Source organism: Aphelocoma coerulescens, chromosome 7 (assembly GCF_041296385.1).
Source record: "Aphelocoma coerulescens isolate FSJ_1873_10779 chromosome 7, UR_Acoe_1.0, whole genome shotgun sequence".
Taxonomy (NCBI): domain Eukaryota; kingdom Metazoa; phylum Chordata; class Aves; order Passeriformes; family Corvidae; genus Aphelocoma; species Aphelocoma coerulescens.
The window spans coordinates 579547-588853 of NC_091021.1; positions in this window are offsets into that span (position 1 = coordinate 579547).

The window sequence follows — 9307 nt, forward strand, 5'->3', positions numbered from 1 at the left end:
TAGAAGCAACAACGCTGTTCTGAAAGGCACTGGCTGGACCTCAGCAAAACATAAGTTCATTGAGAGATGGAAATAAGTGATCTCAATTCATACAAAAAGTCTCTCTTTAAGCAAAAGTCTCTGCTTAAAATCATAAAAAATATTCAAATTAATTGCCAACAGTTGTACTCACAGCTTCTTGCTTTGATTCCACTGTAGAGCCAAATGTTTGCTGGGTATAAAAGACAAGTGTAATTATTATTTTTGCGAGTCCCTGAAAGTCCAAGTTGGAGGGGTTTTATTACAGAAATGATTCATTTGGTATTAGTTAGTCACAGAAATGAGGCACCTTGGCGTTGGTTCAAGCAACACTGTCCAGATTCAGGCTGCAGTTAATTTTGCATTTCCAGCACGGGGCTCCCTGCGGAGAAGTGCTGCCAGGCATGCCCGAGTTCAGGGCAGTGCCTCGGAACGCAGCGGCCACGTCTCGCTCGTGCCCCTTCCCCTGTCCAAACCAGTATGGAAAGAGTCCTTTAACAGCAGCCTTGGGGGCCTGCTGAGATACTGCATGAATGAGCAGTGGGACAGAGATGTGGCTCTTCTCGCTGATCCTGTAGCTCTTTGTTTCCATGTTTTATGCCTTGTCCATGTGTCCTCTAGGAAAGGATGCCTGAATCCCTCAGGACTCCCAGCCACTGCTGCTGTTCTCCTCTACAGCGAGATCCTGAGCCTCCCTCCACCTGCCCAGAGCACTGAGGGCTGTGGGGATGAAAGGAACACCTGCCGTGGTTTTGGGATCCCTTTGGAGAGCGCAGCTCTGTTTGTACACGTGTCCTCCATCCCAGTGCTGCTGCCTTCTCCGGGTGCTGGAATTCACTAGGCAGTGTGTGTGCAGCCTGAGGCCAGCTCTGGAAAGGTGTTCTGTGCTGTGGGTAGAGCTGGGGAAGCTGCTGTGGGGCTCACTGGGGTGCAGAGCAGCTTTAGGAGCCTTCCCCACCCACTCCAGCAGCACAGAGGGCTGAGCTTTGGATGTAAAGGACTTCAATTCCAGTCAGGAAAAGCAATGCTGGTGAGCCCTCTGGTATGACAACATGCATCTCAAGCATACTTTTTATTTTATTCAGGCTTTAAGTCTGCTTTAAGACTGTTTATAACCTAAATCTGTGAAGGAAATAACTTTCTCTCCCCTTGCTGTAGGAAGGAGCGCTAGCTGTGTTTTTCTCTTCCCTCCTCTGTGTTTTTCTCTTCCCTCCTTCCCACTCCAACACCTCGAAAAAAATGTCTTAGCAAACCAGCTGTAAAGATTTGGGTTTTGGAGGCTATGCTGTGCCAGTTGGATGAATCCATCTCCAGTTCTTACTTAGATTGGAGAAGATAACACAGCTCAAGTCCTCTCCTTGCTTCTGCGTAGGTGCACGTGTGAAACCATCTGCAGTGTGTCCTCTTATCCCAAATTCCCACTGCCTGTGCTGATGCCTGGGGTTTGCCTCTTGCCTGTCAGGTCCCGTGCTTGGCTCTGCCTGCTTTCCCAAGGCAGAATCCCTGGGGAAGGTCACATTTATGGGCAGAATGGCCAGCTCTCCTGTGGCTCCACTGGGCACTCCAGCAACGTGCTCCCCCTTGGCTTCACTTTCCAGTGGCACAGGAGGGGAGAAAGGAGAGAGGAGGTGAGTGGCTGGTGCTTGTCTGTGCTTTCCCAGTATGTCCATTAACAGCTTCCCCCTCAGCTGGGGCAGGCTGGGACCATCCAGGCTGTGAAGAAACCTGTGCATGGCTGAGCTTCTCCATGAGGAATTGGCTTCTCACCTGTCCCTGTGCTCCTCAGCAGTGACATCAAGCCCAGGGCTGAAGTTACAAGGTCCAGCAAGTTTCTTCTTCCTCCTTCAAGGTGAAACTTTGGTGTTTTAATTACAGAACCACAGAATAGTTTGGGTTGTAAGGGACATTAAAGCCCATCCTGTCCCACCCCTCTGCTGTGGGCAGGGACACCTTCCACTAGCCCAGGGTGCTCTAAGCCCCTTCCAGCCTGGCCTGGAACACTTCCAGGGATCCAGGGGCAGCCACAGCTTCTCTGGGCACCACAATAGCAGTGAGGTTTGGATATGATCCCTGCTGCCTCAGTTCTGTTGTGCCCCCACTGCAGACAAAGGCTGGAATGAATCCCTTCTGTGGAAGAGCCTGCTGAGCAAGTGGAATTTAGGTGCACAACAAATCCCAGCTGGCTTCCAGTGCTTGTTTACAAAAGCAGAATGAATCAGTTGTGCAGAAGTGAGTGGAAGCAACCAAAGCAGAGGGGAGGTGGGATGGCACAATGTCACCTGATGGGCTGCTCCCCAGAAACGTGCCTGCACAGGTTTAGTGTGGGCTGAGTGTTTATGGAGAACCCCAAAAGCCATCTGTGTTCAGGGAGGGCTTGGAGGAAATGGAGGTCTGAGGAGCAAAGAAAAGGATGGACTCTCCTCCTTGGGGTGGCCTTCTGCTGCCTTGCATTTGATGTGAGGGTGAGAGGAGGTGACATCATGAGGGAGGTGAGGCCCTGGCACAGGGTGCCCAGAGCAGCTGTGGCTGCCCCTGGATCCCTGGCAGTGCCCAAGGCCAGGCTGGACATTGGGGCTTGGAGCAGCCTGGGATGGTGGAAGGTGTCCCTGCCATGGCAGGTGGATTGGAGTAGAGCTTTAAGGTGCCTCCCAGCTCAAACCACTCCATGATTTTGTGATCCTGGCCAAAGCTCCTTGGGAGTGCCTGGCCCTGGGAGCTCCCATCCATGCTGGTCAGCACTGATCCCATCTGATGGCGTTGCTCCCTGTGATCCTGCTCAGCTCTTACACCTGTGGGTGGCAGGATGCCACGGCACTGGCAGGTTCTGCTCTGGTTCCCAGCTCTAAGCCTTGCACGTGTTCCCAGTGAGATCCAGCCCGGCGCGTTGCCTCCCGCTGCCGCGTAATTCCTCCGCAGGGGCTGGAGCCCAGCCTGGCTGCTGCTATCTGATGGGACCTCTCCTGCTGTGCTCCCCACCCTCCCGAGCAGAAACTGCAGGTACAAATGAGACTCCAATTCTCCGTGCCTGAGAAGGCTTTGTCTCAATTAGCTCAGCGCTGAGCGTCTTCAAAGGCAGCCGGGGCTGGAATCCGCGGCAGGGCTGCGCTTCCCTCCGGGAGAGGCAGGCAGCGCTCCTCGCTCCTCCACCCGCTCCTGGAGCAGCCAGCACGGCCTGCAGACAGCCTCAGGCGCTGGGGATGTGCGGATGGAGGCACACGGGCTGTGCTCCTCCAGGAGAGCGTTCCCAGCCCTCACCATGTCCCTGCACAGGAGTGTGAGCTGGAGATGTGGAGGGGGTTGGCCAAAAAAAGAACTGCTGGTGGCTCTTGCCGGGTGGGCATTCCAAATGGGAGCGTGAGTCTCCTGGCTGGGGGTCAAGAGTTGTGGCAGAGCAATGGTTTGGGTCTCCCTGTTCCTCCCATCACTGTCCTCTGGTAGAAAGTGGGGAACCAGCTCTTGGGGCAGTGTTTCAGTGCCAGGGTGGCACAGCAGTGCCCCTCTGCAGACTGGGAAATGGGGTGGAAGTGGGGTTCATCGAGCTGCTGCTGCACAGGTGTGCTCTTTTCTGCTTCCTCTTGTTTGCAGGAAGGTGGCTGGTTCAAACATTGCTGCCCGCTGTGGAAGCCAATTTCTTTTTGGGAACCAAGTGCTTCGATACAAAGCTCCCAGGAGAGTTTCTGGTGTATAAAGGGAGTTAATGCATGCAAAAAAAAAAGCACAAAATGGTGCTAAGATAGAGCAGGTGTGGCCTGTGCAGCCCTGGCATGGCCCATGTCAGCCCTCAGGGTGTTCCTGTCACCGCTGGGTGTTTTGGGAGACAAGAGTGATTGGTTTTATGCCACAAAAGGTGAGGGTGTCAGAAACTGGGCTGGGATTTGCCATTAGGACACAGACTCCATTTGCTGCTTTTTGGGTTTCCATTTCTCTGCTTACAGGAGAGGCTGAAGGAGGAAGGAACTTGATGAAAAAGTGGAAATGGATTATCTTTTGGATATGGGTAAAAATCAGGCTCCCATTGCCCTCACTGGGCAGCTGAAGCAGTCCTGGAAGTCAGGCTGGCACGGGCAGGGCCCGTCCCTTCAGCGAGGAAGGGAAACCAAACCCACCGGGGGCTCTGCGGGGTCTCCAATCCCCTCTGACTTCTCCCTGGCGTGCGTGTTGCGAGCCAAGAGAGCTCTGCAGGGCGGCGAGGGGCTCCGGCTGCTGCTCACGCTGGTGTTCCCCGGCCCGGCTCCGAGCACACGGAGCCCTCTCTGACCGGCCCCGGTTTGTGCTACAGAGCCGGGGCGGCCCTGCCGGTGCAGGGCAGCGTGAGGCGCCTGCAGAGCCCCCCGGGGCCGCTCTTCCCAGCGGGATGCTCGGGCTTTCCCAGCACGTCCCGTTAGGTGGCAATGCAGCCCGTTCCTCTGAGCTGCCCCGCGGCCTGACGGCGCCGAGAAGCGGGCTGCAGCCTCGTGGGCTGGGCTGCCGGGGCCGAGGCTCTTCAGAGCGTCGGAAGGGCCCTCAGATCGGGGCTTTTAGCTCTGTTTTGGCTGCTGCCACCAAGAAGGACCCCGGGATTTCCGTCTCTCTGGCTTTGAGGTGCCCTGTGTCGTGTAGTGGCGGCTGTGGCCGTGCTTGGGCCAGCTCTGGCCCTTGCTTGGGCTACACAGGTTCTGTTTGCAAGTGCTGTGGCCTCTGTGTCCACCCTGGTGTTCCCTGGTGCTTTATTCCGTGCCACTTCCAAGAAGCAGAAAGCACCCAAGCGGCATCAGGGCAAGAGGGACACTCAGCATCATCCCTGGGGTGACCAGCGAGCAGGAGAGCTCCTGCTCATCCGGCTGCCTGGCAGAGCCAGCCCGAGCTCCAGGCAGGGTCATGCTGCTGCTCTCCGTGTCCCCTTTCCAGGCCTTTCCCAGGCCTGCAGAGGATGCAGACACCTGCCCAGCTCTTGCTCAAGAGCCCCGTGAGTCAGGAGCTCACCTGGCCAGCGCTGGCCTGCGGCCAGGGGCTTCCCGGGCTGCCCAGGCAGCAGCACTGCCCAGGGACCCCGCAGGGCAGCGCTGGGGGAGCGCCCTGTGCGGGGCCGGCAGCACAGGCCTGCGTCTCAAACGGGAGCTGAGCACAGGGCTGGAGGCTCCATGGGTGCCCTGGCGTGGATTAGGGATGCACTGAGCACCACCCTGCCCCGTGCTCTGTCCCCCCCCTTCTCCCGAGCTCCAGAGGGTCGTGCATCCCACAGCCTGCCTCTCCCTGGTTTAACTGGGATGTTATCTGGAGACTGGGTCTGGATCTCGGAACGGAGCAGCGTTCCACAGCAGCCCAGCCAAGGGGAATGAAGCAATATTAGAGTGTGAGATTTCATTGCTCTGTAATTAACTTCAGCTGCTTTCAAGCTGCAACAAATTACCCTCAAAGCCCGTTTTTGTACCGAGGAGAACTTTGAACTGCGCTTGCAGCCCTTGTGCCTGGGAGGGAGCGGGGAGGCCGCTCCTGCTGTCTGTGGCTGCAGCTCCGTGTGTGGTTTGGGATGCGCTGGCATGGCCCCAGAGCAGCCCCGGGCCAGCTGTGCCAGGCTGCAAACACAGGCAGAGGTGCTGGGGCTGGCATCCACCCTGCCAGGGACAGCCCCGGGCGTGGGAAGCTACCACAGCATCCCAGGAGAGCCTTTGGCTCCACCCCGAGTGTCTTCTCTGCTGCGATGGATCCTGCTGCACCCAAGGCTTGAGGGGCATGCTGCTATCCCCAGGTCTTCCCAAAGTACTGTCTGGAAGTTAATCCAGGGCCTGAAACTTCAGCCAGCTTGCTGGAGAGAAAATTTAGCTCAGCTGCTAGAAGGCAGCAGCCTGGGTCAGCAAAGACCTGATGCTCTGATGGTTTTTGGGAGCCACTGCTGCCCCTGAGAGGCTCAAAAGGCAGCTCTGTGTTTCCCAGCAGGACCCCTCCTGCTCCCTAAATTCCTTGGAGAATACACTTGTTTGTGTTTACTTTCCCTCTCCTGTCTCCAGCAGGATCCATGGAGAGAGGCCTGTGCAGGCCAGGCCTGGGAAGGTGGCGCAGGCTGCTGCCACACACGGCCTGGCCACTGCCAGATTTCCAGGCACGGGGTCTGCCTGCCTGGCCTGGTGGTGCCAGGCCCTTCCCATCCTGCTCTGGAAGAGCAGAAGGGCTCCAGCAGCTTCTCTGGGATGCCTCAACCAGGGGCAGCTTAATTCCCTGTGATAAATCCATGAGCTCATGAAGCCAGAGGAAGATGGGAAGCGCTCCTGCCAGGCCCTCGCTGCCGATGGGATGCAAGGACCTGGGCTGGGCAGATCCAGCTCAGCAGCCAGAGGAGCTGCAGAGACAAGAGCAGCAGCAGGCAGAAAACAGCTTCTTCTTCTAATTCTAGTTTCCTCAATATATTTTTTCTTGCAGAAGTGTGGATTATATTTGTTAATTGACCAATAAGATTAACACACGATTCTAGTTTTCTTTTTCTTAACCCACCCTGGTCTCATTCTAACAGTCGTAAGCCTTACTCAAGTACTACATAGGTATTACACAGATTTGCATCTACAGTTTCTATCAGCTCTTATTGTTTATGTGAACACTCCATCTAAAAAATGTGAACAGTACAGTTCTATCTATATTTTGTCTAAAGTAAAGAATTCTGTGAAAAGGTAACACTGCTGCAGCAAGAGCTGTGTTTTAAGATCTCTGCTACAGCTTTTTAATGTTTAAGGCACTTAGCATATATTTCTACTGAAGTTAAAAATCTATATTTCTATTTCACTTTGGTGTGGCTTCATGTATCTCAGCTTGTCCAAAGGTTTTAATTCAACCCCCGTGCTTTGGCTTCCCTCTGGGCCTGAGTCCAGAGGAGCTTTCACTCCAACAATGCCCGTGGAAGGGTGCTGAGCCCAGCCTCGTGCTCTGCTGGGGTTGCAGCAGATGTGAAGCAGTGACACATGGCTAAGCTTCAATTACCCTTAATTACCCAAACCCATCCACCTGGGCCCAAATCTGGGGCAGGTGCATTCCCTGGGACACGGGAACAGGGAGACCCGGCACGGCTGTGCTGGAGCTGCCCTTCCTGGGAAAGCCACTTGGTCTGGATTCCCCTGGGACGGCTGCAGCACCAGCCTTATCACCTTCCGCGGGGCCAAGTGGAGCAGGTTAATAATTAGATTTATCACAAAGCAATCTAACGAGCAGCAGTAGCACCAAGCGCTTCCCATTCAGTGACGCACGTCCCAGGCTTAATGGAAGCTGACAGCCTGACCCCGGGACCGTGCTCTGGCCAAGGAAAATCAGCCTGATAGGTCCCTGGAGAGAGCAGCCATGGCTTCCAAGTGTCTTCTCAAAGCATTTATCTGACCAGCTTAAAGAAAAAACCAAAAAAACCTACAGAGCTGCAGGGTTGGGTTATGGGACCTCCTCACTTGCTTCCCCCTCTCTGCAGCTCGAAAAGCCTCAGCCTGGGAGTGTGCTGGGATGGCTCAATCCAGCAAGGAAAGCTCCACCAGCATCCCAAATCCTTCCCAGGCTGTGCTCTCGAGTCTGCATCACTGGTACCCAAGGGGAGGATTAACAGGCTGTGAGTGCTAACAGGGAAGCTTCCATCCCTGAAGGCGTTTGGAGGCTTTTGTTGGCATGTTTGTTTTTGGAGGCAATGTTTTATTGTACCAGCTCTTCCTCTGCTCTAAGCCTTTCCCTGCCTTCTCCCTCTGCAGTTTAGGAGGGAAGCAACCTGCTTTATTCTAGGTTCTCAGGGCAAGTCTCTGTGCACAGAGAGGTTGTGGAATCGCCATCCCTGGAAGTGTCCCAGGCCAGGCTGGACGGGGCTTGGAGCAACCTGGTCAAGTGGAAGGTGTCCCTGCCTGTGGCAGGGGGTGGAATGAGGTGAGATTGAAGGTCCCTCCCAGCCCAACCCATATTCCATGGTTCTGTGGTCTGAGCAGTGGATGTAGCTCCTTGCACGGCAGGGGCAGAGATGAAGAGGAGGGCCAAGCCAGGTGTAAGGAAAACCTTCTGGGAGTGGCTGGAAGGAGAGAATCCTTGTGGTGAGAGGGCTGGATGCCACTGTGGCTAGCAAAGGGGTTTTATTGGCACAGCAGCTGGTGCCAGGAGCCTCAGGGAAAGCTGCAGGACTTCATCCAGGCTGCTCCCAAGGACCTGTTCCCACCAAGGTGTTCTATCCTTGGGAAGTCTTCTCCAGAGTGGTCCTTCAACAGCCTGAGTGATTTCTGCTGCTTACACTCAGCGACTTTCCCCCATCTTTAACGTCATTTACTTTTTGGTTTGAATAATGGCAGTACCCAGGGCTGGCTCAGCAGTTGTTTGATCCCACAAGTCTCTGCCCTTGGCCACATCATATGACATGCAGTTCCTTGAGGCAAATTGTGTGAAAAGATGCCTTTTTTTTTTTTGTTCATCACTTCTGGATTTACTGTCCCTTCATTCCCTCTGAATGCCCCGTTGTCTGGAGAGCCTGAATACCAGCTCTGTCCCGGGACCAGGATGGCCCCATCCACTGGGCTCCAGGGGACCCCAAGGAGGCTTTTCCCTCAATGTGCTGATTTTCAGATGAGCCCTCCAAGGCAGGGCCATTGCTCTGGCTTTGTGTGACACTCGTCATCCAGGGGTGGCCCCAGAGGAAGATGGGGATGGTGGCAGTGAGCAGACCCTGGGAGCAGGGAGGGAAGCCAGCCAGCTCCAGTGGGAAGAGCTCTGAACCCTCTTTGTGCTGCTGGAGCTGTGACCCCGTCCATCCTCTGCCCTTGGCTCGGTGCAAGTGCCTGGGAACCCATGGCAGAGCAGGGACTGGGAAGATGGGGCTGGAATTGTGCTCATTCCATGCTCATTCCCTCCTCAGCCCTTCCCGGGGCTGCTCTCTGCCCTTTGCTTTTCATCATGTTGGATCTGTTCCCCATCCCTGGAAGCCACAGCCAAGCTGAGGAAGGGCAAGGGCAGGAGCTCCAGGAGCCAAACCTGTCAAAACCCCCTCATCAGCCTCAGAAGCATCCAGGTAAAACTCTGCAACTCTCTTGATCTTTGGGGACTTGTTTTGTTTGCTTGATTTTTCTTTTTGATCTTGCAGCCCCCTGACACTGCTGTAACCAGAGCAGGAATCACATCTTCCTTGTCACAGCTGTAAAGCTGTTCCTCCACAGCTTATGCCACAAGGATCCTCCAGATCCACAAGGATCCTGCCCAAATAGGTCTGCCCAGTGTACCTCAGAGACCAGATCTCTGCTGGAATTCACTTCAGCACCTCCACCACCCTCCCCAAAGCAGCCCCTGGTCCCAGGCTGGGTGGAGGACAGCA